Here is an 18,648-nt window from a genome sequence, read left to right on the forward strand (position 1 = left end):
ACTGGAGTAGCAGGAATCGCAACCTCCTCTTATTACCATAAAACCTTATCAAAGGACCTTTCAAATGGTATAGATGACCTTGCAACGTCTATATCCACCTTACAAACTCAGCTAGACTCCCTAGCGGCAGTCGCCTTACAAAATCACAGAGGTCTCGACCTTCGCTGACAAAGGAGGACTCTGCATTTTTCCTAGATGAAGAATGCTGCTTTTATTTTAACCAGTCAGGCTTAGTTTAGAATGCAGTAAAAAAAGTTCAAAGATGCACCCAAAAAATCAGGGAAAGCAGCTCCTCTACCTGGCCCTCTTGGCCCTCTTGGTCGCTCAGCACCTGGGCCCCCTGCCTACTCCCTCTCCTTGGACCTGTTATAATTCTTTTTCTCTTCCTCCTAATCTTCAGGACTTGCTTAATACACCTCTTCACCCAGTTTTTGTAGAATCGTATCTGAGCCTTTGCCCACGGAACCATACAGGACATAATGTTACTCCAGGAGTATCAACAATTTCAAAACTAAAGCCACCCCCACATTCCAGCCTTTCCCCTAGTCACTGCCCTCTCAGCCCGAAGCAGCCAGACAAAAAAATGGCACCCCCTTTCCTATCATCTATTAAAAGCCTGGAATGTTAGGGTCACTCCGACCAGACTGTTTCCCCTCCCTTCCCATGGGTCTTACAATGCAGTTCTTTGTGACCTCCGCACAGCTCCCCCAGGGCTAAAGACAAACCCCTCTTCACTGACCCCTCCAGTAACTGTCCAGGCAGTTACAGGATGCAGTTAACATGTCTGTTCACCTTGCGTAACAAAGCTGGCAAAAAACATCTCCAGGATGCGGTCAAGACACCTGCACCCCCGACTCATCTCCCTCACCCCGACTCAGCCCTCCTGCACACCCAACTCAGCTCCCCAACCCTGACTCAGCCCACCTACACACCCAACTCAGCTCCCCAACGCTGACCCAGTTCCTCACCCTATAAAGCCCTGTGGTAGTCTGTAATCCTGGCTGTCTCCTCGGCTTTGGTCAGGAGGTAGCCTGGTAGGACTGACAATAAATCAGCTTGCCTGAACTTGGGTCTATTGGCCTCATTCCTTTCTCAGCTGTCCTTCCCATTATCCCTGACAGTAGGTTGATTCTTTTATTATTATGTAACATCGCTCTTTGTTTCTAGAAGTTTATTTGCTTGGATAAATTCTACTTTATCTGAAATAAATATGGCTATTCCTTCTTTTATAAAAAATAATTAATGCTTACACAGTATTTTTTTAGTCCTTTGACCGTCAACCTACCTATTTCATTGAAATGAAAATGAGTTACTTGTATATAGCATATAGTTGAGTCATGGTTTGTTTGCGTTTGTTTTGTTTTTTTATCCACTGTGCCAATATTTGCCTTACAATTGGTGTATTTAAACCATTTACATTTAAAGTAGTTGTTATTAGGGCTCAAGTCTTCTGTGTAATTATTCATTTTCTCTTTGTTTCCTCTCCTTATGCCTCTGGTCCTTTCTTCTTCCTGTGTGTTACACGAACACTTTTAAGGATTCCATCTTGATTTACTTATAGCGTTTTTGAACGTACCTTTTTACATAATTTTATTAGCAGTTGCTCTGGGTGTGACAATATACAAATGTAACTTATTACAGTCTACTGGCATTGATATTTTACCACTTCAAATTAAGCATGGAATCCTTACTTCTGTTTTAATCCCTTTATCTTTTCCCACTTTTAAACATCATAGTCTTGACTCTCAGATGCTATTGTAATTTTTTGTTCTAATCATTAAATATGATTTTTTGGCCAGGTGCGGTGGCTCACACCTGTAATCCCAGCACTCTGGGAGGCCGAGGCGGGCGGATCACGAGGTCAGGAGATGGAGAACATCCTGGCTAACACGGTGAAACCCCGTCTCTACTAAAAATACAAAAAAATTAGCCGGGCGTGGTGGCGGGCGCCTGTAGTCCCAGCTACTCAGGAGGCTGAGGCAGGAGAACGGTGTGAACCTGGGAGGCGGAGCTTGCAGTGAGCCGAGATTGCGCCACTGCACTCCAGCCTGGGCAACACAGCGAGACTCCGTCTCAAAAAAAAAAATAAAATAAAATAAAATGATTTTTTAAATTCCTGAGAAGAGCTAGTCTATTGTCTATATTCCTGACTTGTACATTGTTCTTTCATCTTTCCCAATGCTTCAAGTTTCCTTCTTTGATCATTGTCATTCAGTTTGAGTCACTTCTTTTCTACTTCCTTTAGGCTTGCAACAAATCCTTTAAATTTACCTTCATCAGAGAATGTCTTTATTTCCCTTGTATTCCTGAAGAATAGTTTTGTAAGAGATAGAATTCACTGTTGACAGTCCTTCTTTCAGCACTTAAGAAATGTTGTGCCACTTATTGTGGCCTCTGCGGTTTCAGATGAGAAATATGCTATTATTTGAGTTTGTATTCCCCTGTGGTAAATGTGTCGTTATGCTTTGGCTACTTTCAAGATTTGATCCTTAGCTTTCAGAAGTTTAATTACAGTGTGTCAAGACATGGATTTCCTTGGGCTTTCCTATTTTAAGATTGTTCAACTTCTTAAAGCAGTAGGTCTATGTATTTTAGCAAATTTGGGGAGGTTTCAGCTTTTTTTTTTTTTTCAAATACCCTTTCAATACCACTCATCTTCTGCTCTCCTTTTGGGAATCCAAGGATACGAATTTTTGATCTTTTGTTATTGTCCTACAGCTCCTTGAAGATCTGTTCATTTTTTTTTCCAGGATATTTTCTGTCTGTTTTTCAGATTAGGTAAATTCTATTCATCTATTTTGAAGTTTTTTGATTCTATCCTCTGTCATCTCCATTCTATTATTGAGCTCATCCAGTGAGTTTTTATTTCTGTTATTATATTTTTCAGTTCTATAATTCCCATTGGTTCTTTTTAAATAACTTCAGTTTCTTTGGTGATATTTTCTATTTTTGTTTCAAGAATTCATAATTGTTCATTAAAGCATTTTTATAATAACTGCCTTAAAGTCTTTATCAGATAATTCCAGTATCTGATTCACCTCTGTGTCAGTGATTATCTTGTTTTCATTAAAGTTGTGATTTTCCTGATTCTTGGTATAACTATTACTTTTCAGTTGTATCCAGAATAATTCCTTTTAACCAAATGAGTGTGAGCAACTCTGCAATGAGTAATCTGCCAAGGTTATTATTTATTCTGTTTTTAACCTGGACATTTTGTATTTTGACTATTTGGAGACTCTAAGTTTTATTTAAATATTTTATTTTAGTAGTCAGCCACCCTGCTTAGGTTTGGTACATGGGTCCTGGCCTGACTTTTGTACACGATGATTCTGATGACAGTTTAATTTTCTGGGTCTTTGTGATGCTAGATTCATCTGTTTGGTTTATCTAGTACCATGGGGGCTCCCAGTGTGATAACCAAAAATGTCTCTAGACATTACTAAAAGTTTCCTGGGGGAGAAAATCACCTCCAGTTGAGGACCATTGCTCTCAAAACCAGAAAAATTCAGTGTCCCCAGTGTGAGACACGGCATGATCCTATGAGGCGAGGCAGATGGAAACTCTTCTAAAGCCTTATAGAAGCACATTATGGCCTTATCCAGTGTTTTTCTGAAGCAACTCCTTTCCCTGGGAAGAGGAAAAGGCTTTATTTGCTTCTTTCTATATCTGCCCACACTTGCCCTCATGGAAGATCTCAATGATGACGCCTATGATAGACCAGGATTTGATTTCCTGTATAACACAGCTCAGAGATTAATTTAGCCCTTCACGGACAAGTCGTCTTTATTAAGGCATTCAATTTCAAAGTGAAATCCTTTCAGAATTACACATGTTTGTGTACATACTTACATTCTGCTTTAAAACATGCTGTCAGGCCGGGCACGGTGGCTGACGCCTGTAATCCCAGCACTTTGGGAGGCTGAGGCAGGCAGATCACGACGTCAGGAGTTCGAGACCAGGCTGGCCAACACGGTGAAACCCCGTCTCTACTAAAAATAGAAAAATTAGCTGGGCATGGTGGCAGGTGCCTGTAGTCCCAGCTACTCAGGAGGCTGAGGCATAAGAATCGCTCGAACTTGGGAAGCAGAGGTGGCAGTGAGCCAAGATTGCACCACTGCACTCCAGCCTGGGCGACCGAGTGAGACTCTGTCTAAAAAACAAACAAACAAACAAAAACACAAAACATGCTGTCAAAGATCATTATCTTTTTTGGTTGTTAGTTGATTTTTTTTTTTCTACATTGCTGAAATGACATCACATGACCTTTCAAAAGTTTTTGCTTTTCTGCCTGGAAGCACAGGGCAGTGTTTCATAAAAGCAAGAAAAATGTTGCTGTGCTTTTTAAAATCTCCTTATCTTGAAAAAAAAAAAAAGCTGCCAGATTGCTCAGAGTTCCTCACACTCATTTGGTTAAAAGGAGCTATTTTGGTTAATCGTTTACTGCCCTGTGGATAGAAAGCCATCCTCAAACTGTGTGAAAATAAAACGAAACCTCATAGAACACTTGTTTACAAAACGGCTGAAGTTGAAGGTCACACCCATCGGCCTCCATGGTATTTTCTCCTTGCTAAACAAGTCTGCATTATTGCAGATTAATAAATCATCTGGGATCGCACATTATCTAGTTGGTTAAGGTTCATGGACACTAAGCATTTTCCACCAATCTCCTCTAGAATGCTCATGGTGTTATAGGCCACTCAGCATGAGTCCAGTTTGTTTTGTGGGTGCCCAAAATAAACCACACACCAGTGTAAAATAAAATTAGCTTCTCTCTCTTATTTTCAAAGAAAGATTTCTTTGAACCCTGGCCTGCTGAGGATAATAATGTTTTGTAGACGTGAGCTCCGTGGACAGAAGTACAGCTGATTATCAGCTGGTTAGAGCAACTGTCTCCTGACCCTAGACTCCAGTACCTGTTCCCTTGTATACTTTGGTTGAACGATATCAAAATTTCTTTCCACCATGTTTTGCCCTTTCCCCTCCTGTGTTTACCTTCTAACATTCAGAGGGAGTGATGTCAAAATGATTTGGGAAAGGCCTACATAGGTCGTAGATGGAGTGTAGCCATTTATCTTCAAGGCTATCCTCAAACCATGAGGCTGCTTTCTCAATGAACTTGCTTGAAGTGCTGGGGAGGTAGCTTTTTTTTTTTTTTCTGTTCTGGAAAGCAATAATTACTGCACCGCATCCAGTAACCTCATTTCAGGGATTCATTGCATGACAATACCCTCCCCACCACTGTGGTAACATAAAACAGTTTTTATGTAGTCCTTGGCCCTTGAATAGGGCAAATGTGACAATCCCTGTTTTCATCCATCTGGCTGTAACTTTCAAAATGAGCACTGGATCAGGAGCAAAAAGAGAACACAGAGTCCAGAAGCCATCAGGCTACGTGGCCAAGTAGGAGAGTCTAACCTGCAGCCTGGGCTCTTGCTGTTCAAGGGTCTGTTGTCTACCACTAGCGTCATCCTTAGGATGCCATGAATGAGAGGATGCCTGAGGAAATGTCTGACAGCTACCAGTTGACTTGAGGGGCTCTCGAATCATTTTCTGTTATATTTTCATGAGGCTGCTGGCCTGCAGTGAAATGCTGGCTTCTGAAGAAGTGTGAATTCCAAAGCTAATCAAGGCAAAAGATTTTCAAATGGTGGCCGAGAGTGTGAGTCCTAAGTCTTAAGTTACCTACCTCAAATCCTGGCTTCAGCCGGGCATGGTGGCTCATGCCTATAATCCTAGCACTTTTGGAGGCCGAGGTGGGTGGATTACCTGAGCTCAGGAGTTTGAGACCAGCCTGGGCAACATGGTGAAACCCCGTTTCTATTAAAATACAAAAGAAATTAGCTGGGAGTGGCGGCTGGCACCTATAGTCCCAGGTACTCAGGAGGCTGGGGCAGGAGAATTGCTTGAACCCGGGAGGTGGAGGTTGCGGTGAGCCGAGATCACGCCACTGCATTCCAGCCTGGGTGACAGAGCGACTCCATCTCTACAAAACAAACAAACAAACAAACAAACAAACAAACAAACCCTGGCTTCACTTGTTCCCAACCGTGTGGCCATGGGCATGTTCATGAAACTCTCTGTGTCTCAGTTTCCTCAACTATGAAATGGGGATGATGATAATAATACACAACTTACAGCATTGCTGTGTGGATTGGAGGAGACAGTGCTCGTGGAGTACTAAAGACAGAGCCTCTGAGGTCATAAGCGCTCAGTAAGCGTTAGGTTTTAGGATCGGAAGCACCTGGAGAATGTCTGTCCTCACAGCCACAACCTGGCCAGAATGCCCGTGTGGCCCACAACAAGTACCCCATTGCTAGAAAATGTGTTTGCCGGAACAACTTCTGCAGTGTTTCTTCAGCATGGCCGAGGTGCTAAATCTATCACTAGGCTTTCAATTGCTAGCAGCCGGAATTCTTTCCAGAAAACATTTGGTGAGAACAATTTCCAAATATATTTCACAGTTGTCTTAAGGCCAACATTAGCTTTTAAACTGAAGAAAAGTCTTCACTCTTGACCTGGGGCTTTCCATTAAGACTGTAACAACTTAGAATTTCCCACTGGCCCCTGCAATTTCTTAGGAATTGAAAAGAGCGACTGCAGTTGACCTAAAGTCGCAAGTTGGTGAATTATCATTACCTGTCTCTTTGAGGCAGGGTGGTGGAGAGAGAAGGAATGTGTGTGTGTGTAATTAGTAAACATCAGCCCATTTAAAATTATTGTAACATATTATTTTATTTTTTAATAACAAATATACCATCTATATAAATAAAAATAAGTACTAATGTTTATTAGGCCTGTCAATATGGCTTAAGTATGTGCATGCACTTTACACACATTCTCTCACTTTTTGTTTCCTACAACCCTCTAAAGCAAGGGTTATTGTGCTATATTATAATCAAGGAAGCTACATCTGAGGATATGAGTGTTTAAATAACTGGTCCAAGGACGCACAGTGGATAAACAGCAGAACTGGGACTTAAGGCCATGGCTGTCTGACTCAAAAATCCATTATCATATGGGGACTCTCTGTACTATCTTTGCAACTGTTCTATAAATCTAAAATTATTCCAAAATAAAAAGGTCATTTAAAAAAATAAAATTTATTGCCGAAATGGCTCTACTATGCTGTTTCTCTAAATGACTTATAAAAGGATTTTGCTTTGTTTATATACTGCATTTCTGAGAAATCTTGAAAAATAGAATGCTGTATTTTCACTTGAGGATCCCTCTAGCAACTCTATTCCCAGAGTATTGTCTTGTACTTCTTCATGTAAAGCACTTAGAATAGAGCTTGACACCTGGAAAGCGCCCAATAAATGTTACTTATTATCATCATCACCACCATCACTATCACCATCATCATTATCATTGCTATCTTCATAAATCATCATTTGTTACATTAAATCTTATATTTTTTAAAATTAGTAAATACGTTAGAGTCCCCACTAGACTGTGAATGACTGAAGAGCAAGGACAGAATTCTGTAGGTCTTCAATAACATGTTATGAAACAGATAAACCCCTATGCTCACAATTACATTCTTCAGCACTGAATCTTTAAACAGACAAGCAGTTTGTCTCTGTCTCTGTTTCTAATTTGCCTTTGCCCTGGGGGAGGAGAGATGTTGCCAAACATCTCCCTATGACTGTGACCACTTTGTAGTTCCCATCCAACTTTATAGCCCATTATTTGGGTGAGGGATGAAATGGACTTAAAAGCTGTTCATTCCAAAGGTGGTTTTCCTTGTGCCTGAGCTCCTTTAGCTCTAACTCAATTTGACTCAATTTGATCCTCTCTGCTATGCTGCATGTCAAGGAAAAAAATCTATAAATGGGAACAAAATTAGTGTGACCCTCATGCCTCATGCCCAATTTAAAAGAGCCAAATTATCTTTTCTTGCTGTCATGTTAAATGTTTCTCCTGCCATGTCCCCAATTTCCACTAAATGCCAAAAACTGTTTATAAATTCCTGGGCTCTAAGAAGATGAGGACATAGTCCCAGAAGCCTGATGCATCAGGATATGCAAACTCTAAAAGACAAAAGTTTTCACTGCGGCTTTGCTGACCCAGTACGCTCTGTGCATTCACTGAGGTGCCAGCCACATCACATGAGATTGCTTAGCACTTGACTAGGGCACAGTTTTAAAGGATGTTAGTTCTAGGCGATTACCAGAAATACCCTCTAGCTCAGCACTATCCAACAGAACCGTCTGCAATGATGGAAATTTCTGTCTCTCCGTTGTCCCATGAGGTGCCCACGTGTAGTCATAGAGCCCTTGAAATGTGGCTAATGCAACAGAGAAACTAAAGTTTTAATTTTATTCTATTTTAAAATTTGGAGACTTAAACAGCCCCATGGGGCTAGTGGCTACCTCAACCATCCCCGTTTACCCGGGAGAGGGGTTCCTTGGAATGTGAGAGTTTTAGCACTAAAACCGGAACTGTTCTGGGCAAACTAAGACATTTGATCACCCTAAACTGGATCCCTTTTCAAAATACGTTTGGCATTTTTGGAAGCATGAAATAGACATGTAGCAGCTACAGTGTAGATTCAAAAGGAAATGAAGAGATAGGTAAATAACTGAGCTTTCCTTCCCAAGCAAAGTACAAATAAATGTTTTTAAAAATTATTGAATTGGTGAGACCACAGGGTTGACCCTTACAAGTGAAGTAGTCTATGTAAAATCTCAGTAAAAAGCCGAGCCGGGCCGGGCACGGTGGCTCACGCCTGTAATCCCAACACTTTGGGAGGCCGAAGCGGGTGGATCACCTGAGGCCAGGAGTTCAAGACAAGCCTGGCTGACATGGCAAAACCCCATCTCTACTAAAAAAATACAAAAAATTAGCTGGGAGTGGTGGTGTGCACCTGTAATCCCAGCTACTCGGGAGTCTGTGGCAGGAGAATTGCCTGAACCCGGGAGGCGGATGCTGCAGTGAGCCAAGATCGCACCACTGCACTCCAGCCTGGGCAACAAGAGCAAAACTCTGTCTCATAAGATGTAAAACAGTTCCCTCAGCCACAGTTCCCTGGGCCCAGTTATAGCCAAACTTTCCCCAGGCCCTGTCCCTGGCAACTACTGATCTGTTTTCTATCCCCACAGTTTTTATTTTTTATTATTAATTTTTTTATTTTAGAGATGTGGTCTCACTCTCTTATCCAGGCTGGAATTCAGTTGTACGATCACAGCTCACTGCAGCCTCAAACTCCTGGGCTCAAGCAATTCTCCTGCTTTGGCCAACTGAGTAGCTGGGACTACAGGCTTGTGCCACCATGCCCAGCTAATTTAAAAAACCAAAAAACAAAACAAAAAAAAAAGCTTTTTTGTAGATTTGGGGTCTCACCGTTACCATCTTGCCCAGGATGATCTCCAACTCCTGGCCTCAAGTGAGCTTCCCACCTTGGCCTCCCAAAGTGTGGGGATTACAGGCATGAGCCACCTCCCCGTCCCTGTCCCTATAGTTTTAACTTTCCCAAAATATATAAATGGAAACATAAGGTATGAAGGTTTTGAGTTTAGCTTCTTTCATTTAGCATAAGACAATTGATACATGTCCACGATGCTCTATACATCAATAGTCATTCCTTTTTATTGCTAAATAACACTTCACTGATGGATGTACCACATATTAGTTATGCTCTGATTTAGGTACATCTGGGTTTTTTTCCAATTTTTCTCATTTATGAATAAAGCTGCTATAAACATAGATTTTCTCTTTTAAAAAACTGTTTTGGGGACAGGGACTGGTCTCACTATGTTGCTCAGGCTGATCCAGAACTCCTGGACTCAAGCAATTCTCCCACCTCAGCCTCCTGAGTAGTTGCGACTACAGGTACACACCAGCATCCCCAGCTATAAATTTTCATTTCTCTTGGGTAAATACCTAGGAGTGGGATTTCTGGGTTTTATGATAAATGTTTAAATTTATATGAAACTGCCAAATTGTTTCCCAAAGAGACTATATTGTTCTGTATGGCTACTACATTATATGAGCATTCCAGTCACTTTGCATTCTTGCCAGAACTTGGGTTTGTTGTTGTTTTTTTTTTAAGCTATTCTAATAGATGTGTAGTGGTATTACACTTTGGTTTTAATTTGCATTTCCCTAATGACTAATCATGTTTAACATTTTAGCAGCCGGGTGCAGTGGCTTATGCTTGTAATCCTATCACTTTAGGAGGTTAAGCCAGGTGGATCACTTGAGCCCAAGAATTTAAGACCAGCTTGGGCAACATAGTGAGACCCCATCTCTCAAAAAAAAATTAAAAATTAACTGGGCATGGTGGTATGCACCTGTAGTCCCAGCTACTCAGAAGGCTGAGGTGAGAGGATGGCTGAAGCTGGGGAGGTCAAGGCTGCAGTGAGCTGAGATTGCACTGCTACACTCCAGCCTGGAAAACAGAGTGAGACCCTGTCTCAAGAAAAGAAAAAAATATTTTTTGCATGTATTTATTTGCCACCCATATATCATCTTTGTGGAAGTGTCCATTCAAATACATTTTTTTTTTCAAATACATTTTTTTTTTCAGACAGGTTTTCACTCTGTTGCCCAGGCTGAGTGCAGTGGGGGCGATTACCAGGTTGTTACTGGAAAGGGGTCCCAATCCAGGCCCTAAGACAGCATTCTTGGATCTCGCACAATACACACACACACACACACACACACACATATATACACACACATATATATACATATATACATATATATGCTATATATACATATATACTATATATACATATATACATATATATGCTATATATACATATATACTATATATACATATACACACATACATATATACTTATATATACATATATATAAGTATATATGTATGTGTGTATATATATATGAATGCCAAAAACCACACATATCAGTGTGGAAAAATAACCCGACTTTGTTGGATTTAATGTTCATGCACTAGAGAACAACATTATTTCCATTTACTCAGAAAATTCTTCTGTGGGGGGTTAAGAAAGTGAATGTCGCACACATGTTCTGCTGTGTTGCACTTTATCCTGTGTGTATATGTATTTTTAGATTAATACAAGTCATGTGCTCTATTCCTTATGTAATTTATAAAGTTACACAAAATATAAAGAGGAATAAACTTCTCTGAAACTTTTTGGGGAAGGAAGGTAACCTAAGTGTAATAGTGTCCTTTAAGTATACATGAAAATGTGCGTTCTATAATGAAATGGATTCATTCTACTACAGTAATGCATTCTATAATAAACTTGTCCTCACACTACCTGCAGAACCCACCAGTAACTGACTTGACTGCATTTTGAATCCCACTGGAGAAGGAAAGGTGACTGGGTGACCACTGAAAAATCATAACTGTCTTGAATTCCTGATCCCAGCCAAGGGTGTGGTTAAGAACCACTAGAACTTTCTTACTGGATATAATTATCCTGGTAAAACTTCTCTGCCTCATAGCTCATCTACCTGCCAATCAGAGAGCCCAAAATTCACCACCAAAGATGGATTCCTTCAGACTAAGCCTCATTTTCTATTAAAACACAGATATCTTCTAAGATTGGTCATGTATGACCATATATTAGCACCATATTGTAATTAATTTTTTTACCTTTCAAATCGATCTCCACTATCAAAGTCCTGAACACTTTTGACTATGCACCCTTATCAGTAAAAAATTTTGAGCTGTGTCCCCTATATATATATATTTATTGGTAATTACTGCCAATCCATACATTAATAAGGCATATTTGTTTGAAGAAGAATCCCACTGTTACTTTTTATTTTGCTTCATTTTGCTGTTCTCATGGTTCATTTGACTTAGGTCAGCATCCACATTAAAGTATATATGTATGTCAATACTACTGGTTACCCAAACCACAATTGCTCTGCAAGTAATGATGGCTTGGATGTCTTTGAGTCACTGAGGAGAGTTAAAAACCATTCCACTTTCAGCAGTCTAGCATTTGTTACTTGGATTTTTCTCTCACCTATTCTGTTGCTTCCCATTTAATCACATTTTTGAGCATTTCTTTTTCTTGTCATTGGGCTGTTGGAGGATGGTGGTAGAGACTACAGCCCAGTTGCTGAGATAAATATGAGCCTGAAGTCAAGGCCTTGGGTCCAGTTCCTTTACAAATCAATTTATTTGCAATCTTCTGGAAGTGGTTACCAAACATTATTGTGCAGAAGAATTACTTAGAGAACTTGTTAAGAAAAACAGGATTCTTAGCCAGGTGCGGTGGCTCACACCTATAATCCCAGCACTTTGGAGACCGAGGCAGGAGGATCACTTGAGCATGGGAGTTTAAGATCAGCCTGAGCAATATAGCGAGATCCCATCTTTGCAAAAAAAAAAAAAAAATTAATTTTTAAAATTAGCCGAGCATGGTGGTACATACCTGGAGTCCCAGCTACTCAGAAGGCTGAGGTAAGATCACTTGAGCCCAGGAGCTTGAAACTGCAGTGAGCTGTGATAACACCACAGCACTCCAGCCTGGGTGAAAGAGCAAGACTCTGTCTCAACCATAACAACAACAACAACAACAGAAAAAACACAAAATGAGATTTCTGATCCCTCCCCAAGAGATTCTGATTTAATAGGTCTGAGGAGGGGACAATAATCACCATTTGTAATAAGAACCCCTCCCCCACAGCACCACCCACACAGGCAGTCTGGGGTCAGGCTGTGCTTAAACCCCAGGAAATATTGGAGGCGTGAGAATGGTGGTTGCCAAAGCAACCTTGGCATTGGGTGAAATAGTCCAGACTTTATTACATGGTGACCATGCTCAAAAGCTTGACCTTTGTCACAGAATTGGTAGGGATAGGGCAATGGAAGGAGGGTGTGTGGGTTTGGGAGTGGGTGTGTGCAAACATGAGGCCAGGTTTCTACCAAAGGTGCTAAACAGAATTGGTTTTCCTTTTGTCTCTCTCAAAGTGGAAGTTTGTTTTGAATGCACATATTTTAATAAACTAAATGACACTTTATAAATTACACCTTTTCAATCTTACACCTCCAAACAATTATTTCTAAATTCGTGTCTTGTTAACAAACGTGCCATTTGTGCCCCCTCAAAAAAGAATGTTTTAAAATGGACATCTTGGTTCCTGGTTCACAATGAGATTTAGGTCAAGTGTGAAATATGATCACAAGGTAAACATATTACTGTGGCACAGAAAGAATGTAGGAATCACAAGACAGACTTCCAGGTGTACATTTTGCTACTTGCTACAGATGAGTTACTTAATTTGGGTTGTGGGGAGGAGTTGGATAATTTATTTACTAAAAAGCTCTTAAGACCCCAAATCTGTAAGCCTATTTCTCAGATCCTAAACATACCCAGATCTGTCTGTATCCCAGTGTGAACACACAATACACCTTCTCCTAAAAGTGAGACCCTAGATCTACTCATCGATAAACTGAATGACAGTTATTGCTGAAGTAGAAATAAAATCATATTTCAAATACAGTTTCTTCATAAAGTCCTATGGCAATTTTTACCCTTTCTGCATTTTTCTTTGAGGCCTAACCTTGAGAAATCAATAAGCATAATTGGTTAGAAAATTGAATTTCTTTCTCTTTGCTTACAGGAATTAATTTGGCAAGCCATAGTTAATTTAGTGAGCATGTTTGCACTAACCATATTTTATATGTCTAACACATGGTATACAATTGTGCTCTGTGATCATTGTGAAATGGTGCCTGAGGCCTGTGTTACGAAAGTTCAGAGCTGCGGGAAAGCTTTAGGGAGACTCACACGATGTGAGTGGGGGGCAGTTCTAGCTTCCTGATTCCGTGTAGGGCATACCCTCAAGTGTAAATCTGTTATTTGCTGCCGGTTGAAATCTTGTTAGTCCTCAGGGAACAGTTTTCTGGAGATCATTCTAAATCAAATCCATGGGATTTCTAGCCCAGGATCCCTGAGATTTGTCAGTTTGGTTCAATAGGAAGACCTAACAGCTAGGACATTCCAAAAAATCATGATATAGATGGTTTACTTTCAATGCCTTGACCTACTGTCATGGACCGCTCTGTCACTTCGCCCTGCTGTCTCCTTCCTTCTGGGGCTTCCATGTACCCCCAGGAAAACTCATTTTCCCCTTTCTTGTGTCTTGGGATGGTTTTCAGTGTTTGTCAGTGTGAAAGGAAAATAAATCTCAGGAGCCCACAATGAGTAAGCCAAAGGGAAGTCAAGCTGGGAACTTCCTCCCACTTCGTCCTAAATAAGATAGCTACAATGAGATAACTGCTTTATGATTCGCTAACAAGAAAATTCCTTGTGGACAAAGGACAGACGGACCTCAAAGTCATCCCTCTGCCCACGTGAGACAAATGCATATCTGATGGCTTCCTTTGCCCTGTTGTTTCCAAACTAAGGCATAGTGATTATTCCTCTCTTCTCCTCTCGCAGGTAAATTGTGTATTCAGTGAAAGGCTAATCAGAGACTCAAAAGAATGCAACCATTTGTCTTTTAGCTACCTATGCCCTGGAAGCCCCCTCCCCTGCTTCAACTTGTCCCGCCCTTCCGGACCAAACCAATGTACACCTTACACATATTGACTGATGTCTCATGTCTCCCCAAAATGTATAAAACCAGGTGTGGGTGCCCTGACTACCTTGGGAACATGTCAGGACCTCCTGAGGCTGTATCAAGGGTGCATCCTTAAACTTGGCAAAATAAACTTTCTGAACTGATTGAGATCTGTCTCAGATACGTTTGGGTTCACACTAGGTGCCTATGGGCTGATTTCATCCCTAGCAAGTGAAGAGGAGCTGTGGCGAGGGTAGCAGAGGGAAGTCAGGCTTTGCTGAGTGGCAGGGGGAGCAGCCAATAGTGTGGGGATATGGGGGCGGGGGAGGTGTCCTCTCCTCTCCTCCATGACTCCCTGCTGGATCACGCCACCAAAAGACTAGGCACCACCACATGTGTAAACACCTGAGATGCTGGGAAACCATGCAGGCTGGGCTGTGCTAAAACCCTTCGTTTTATTCCGTATCAGGGTAAAGATTGTAAAGAAAAAACTCCCTGATTGTAAAGAAAAAACTCAATTACAATTGGACCCCTAGGCTTCTAAAGGAAAATAGGTGAGAGAGAGAAAGGGGCGTTTTCTAAACTTCATGGCATTCAATGTTCCACAGCTGTGGAAGATTGCAAGTGACCTCTGCCTGGGGCTGCCGCTGCTCATCTGGATAGGTGAGTCGGGCGTAGCCAGGCGTGGGTGTGTGCACCAAGGCAGCACAGGGCAGGACAAAGCCCGGCTTGCTCTCATCTGCGTCTCATTGGATTTGCATTATCTAGGTCTTCAGAGGGAGATCCCTCAGCCTCTGAGTCTGCAATGCTGTCTGTATCTTACCAGTGGCCTGCAGTAGCAGGAGCCCCATATTGGGTGGTGAATCTACCAGTGACTTCAGTGGTTGGAAACTTGGGAAAGTTTAGGCTACATTAGAGAAGGAGTGGTTCACAGGCAAGCCACTGGCGGGGGTTAAGAGATGAGAAGCACCTGCCAATGATTTGGAAAACACAACTTGCTGGCACCTGCCTGTTCGGCAGTTTCTTTCTGCAGGTTGTGAGCCCCTTTTGTCATTGTCAGTTCCTAAGGGTCCAGGAAGCACTGTCTACCCTAGGAGTTTGTTAATAAATCGCCACGGTGAGTTGGGTAATGTTTGAGAGCAAAATGAAATAAAATGTCCTATATGTGTTTAAGCTGTAGAAAACTAGGAATGGAAGACAAAAAGTCTTTCTGCTCTTGGATCCCAATTTACCTAGTGGGCAGGAAGCCTCCCCAGCACCCCTTCCTCATTTCTGACCAAAGCAGTTAATGGCATTAAATATCTTCATGTGATCTCACGCTAGAACTGTATTGGAGCAGACATCTGGCAACAATTTATTGGCGCACAGGATAAATTTTCAGAAAACCAAGTTGCAGTTCTGAGAAACTTCACAAATCCACCTTCCTGCCCACCCACTTCAAAGCCCCTCACCCTCTCGGCAACTGTTCACCCTCCCACGCTGGCACCTCAGACGCCTGCAATAACCTCCGACGAACTTGTCGGACAGCCCTAATCTCCTAACAAGGGAAATGCAAAGAGCTCAAGACAGAGATCAACACTCTGGACGGGGATTTCCAGGCCCAGATCAGCACCCTGCTGAGACATGCTGTCTGGAAAATCAGAAATGTGATGTGGGAGTGCACAGCCCCGCGGCCCCCTCACCTGGCCATGCAACCGCCTCTCCATCCAAGCCAGTGGTCAGGCAGGGAGGAAGGACACTCACCTGTAAGCTATTTAGACGTGGCCTCACCTTGTGGGGTTTCCACAGAATGGATCTCTTCCAGAGTATCATCACCATCATGACTGGCGATGATGAGGAGCTAAGGATCTCCCTCTCGGGTGGGTGGGAACTCACTTCGCAAGAAAGGTGGCTCTGGTTTGGAGACTCTCTGGGCTGGTTGGCTGCTGGGAAGGCTGTCAAAGGTAAGCAGGCAGCATCATACCTGACCAATGAATGGCAACAGCCAGGACTGCTGGGAAGTGTGGGTGCAATTGCTGGCAAGAGCCACCTTTTTTTTTTGGTGAATGGGCGTTCAGAGGCAACTTCCCCTGGAGCTGGCATCCTCTGTCTGGAGTAGGGAATTGGAATGCACAGGAATTGGGGAGTGGAGGGAGGTTGTGTGTGTGTGTATTTGTGCACATGTGTGACTGCAAGTGTGTACAAATACAATACCACGTTTCTATCTATAAGGCTTAGAAAAAGCCATCCTTTAATGAAACCTCTATTTTACAAGAGGCTGCAAGAGCTTTGGGATTTTCTTCCATGAAGTAACATGATTTCGCAGTGGATTTCAAACACGTTTTAAAGCACCAGACACCTCTCTTTTTTTTCCTGCCCAAACACAATCATATTCAAAAATCACAGATTAGAAATGAGATCGAAGCAGGCTTGCCCTAATTAAACTGTGTGCTGGCCCCAGAGACCCAAACCCTCTGTTGGTCCTCCTCTGTATGGCCAGAAAGGCCCCAAATGAACTCATGGAGGCCCTAAGGACCCCAGAGCAAAATGTACCAAACTGGTGAGTGAGTAGGATAAGTTCTGGCTTTCAAGTCAGACAGACCTGAGTTTGGGTCCTGACTCTGCCACTTGTGAGCAGTGAGGTCTTTGTCCACTCATTAACATATCTGCTTCTCAGTTTCCTCATCTATACAACAGAAATAATAACCCTTATATTGCAAGGTATCTACAAGAACAGGAGAAAAATACACGTAAGGCATGTGTTACTAAATCCCCATACCTATGAGCCGTGGCTGGCATATAGAGTCTTTACACAATGTATTGTTGCTATATGACATAGTTTGGATGTGTGTCCCTGCCTAAATCTCATGTTGAAATGTGATCCGCAATATTGGCTGTGGGGCCTGGTGGGAGGTGACTGGATCATGGGGGTGGATTTCTCATGAATGGTTTAGCACCATCCCCTTGGTACTGCCTTGCAATCATAACTGAGTTCTTGTGAGATCTGGTCATTTAAACGTGTGTGGCAGTTTCCTTCTCTTGCCCCTGCTTTGGCCTGCTCCCACTTCTCCTTCCACCATGATTGTAAGCTTCCAGAGGCCTCCCCGAAGCCAGGTGACGTCAGCGTCATTCTTGTATAGCCTGCAGAACCATAAGCCAATTAAACATCGTTTCTTTATAAATTACCCAGCCTCAGGTATTTCTTTATAGGAGTGCAAGAACGACCTAATACACTATGGTTAGTTCAAGGAAGCTTTGGATATGAGCTGTCTATTGATAGCCAGGAGAGAAAACAAATGACAGTGAGGAGACTTCCCTTAGCTCAAAACTTTTATGCCTGTTACTATCCTGTTTGGTATTCTTTTCCCAATGGCACCTAAGTGCTTTGTTTAGTATGTTCTCTTTAAAAACAGGACAATCAAGACAGTAAATACATAACCTACAGAATGAGAGAGGATATTTATAAATCTCATGTCTGGTAAGGTTCCAGTATCCAGAATGTACAAAAAGAACTCGGCCGGGTGAGGTGGCCCACACCTGTAATCCCAGCACTTTGGGAGGCCGAGGTGGGCGCATCATGAGATCAAGACATCAAGACCATCCTGGCCAAAATGGTGAAACCCCATCTCTACTAAAAATACAAAAATTAGCTGGGCGTGGTGGTGCGCGCCTGTAGTCCCATCTCCTTGGGAGGCTGAGGCAGAAGAATCGCTTGAACCCAGGAGGCGGAGGTTGCAGTGAGCTGAGATGGCGCCACTGCACTCCAGCCTGGCAATAGAGCGAGACTCCGTCAAAAAAAAAAAAAAAAAAAGCCACACACACACACACAAAACAAAACAAACAAACAAAAAAACCTCTGACAACAACAACAACAACAACAACAAATCCAATTTAAGAATGGGCAAAGGACTTGAAAAGTCATTTCTCCAAAGAAGATATACAAATGGCCAACAAGCACGTGAAAAGATGCTCAGCATCCTGAGTCATTAGGGAAATGCAAATCAAACCCAGAATGGACACCACTTCATACTCACTAGGATGGCAATGATAATTAAGAATGCAGAAAACACCGTGTTGGCAAGGATTTGGGGAAATTGGAATCCTCATCTACCACTGGTGAGTGTGTACAACGGTACAGCCTCTACGGAAAACAGTTTG

General features: G+C 42.1%; 1 protein-coding gene across 3 annotated transcripts in view; it reads right to left on the reverse strand.

Annotated features, from left to right (window-relative positions):
• Window positions 1-16,343, reverse strand: part of ADTRP (androgen dependent TFPI regulating protein) — a 102,438-nt gene extending 86,095 nt beyond the window's left edge. For all 3 annotated transcript variants that reach the window (XM_063707335.1, XM_055391812.2, XM_055391817.2), the window contains exons 1-4: window positions 16,255-16,343; window positions 12,378-12,472; window positions 5,687-5,983; window positions 3,850-4,150 (exon numbers count right to left, since the gene is read on the reverse strand). The gene's annotated coding sequence lies outside the window, so the exon portion shown is untranslated. The remainder of the gene's footprint in view (window positions 1-3,849; window positions 4,151-5,686; window positions 5,984-12,377; window positions 12,473-16,254) is intronic.
• Between the last annotated feature and the right edge of the window lie 2,305 nt (window positions 16,344-18,648).

This window comes from Gorilla gorilla, chromosome 5 (genome assembly GCF_029281585.2).
Source record: "Gorilla gorilla gorilla isolate KB3781 chromosome 5, NHGRI_mGorGor1-v2.1_pri, whole genome shotgun sequence".
In the NCBI taxonomy this organism is placed as follows: Eukaryota; Metazoa; Chordata; class Mammalia; order Primates; family Hominidae; genus Gorilla; species Gorilla gorilla.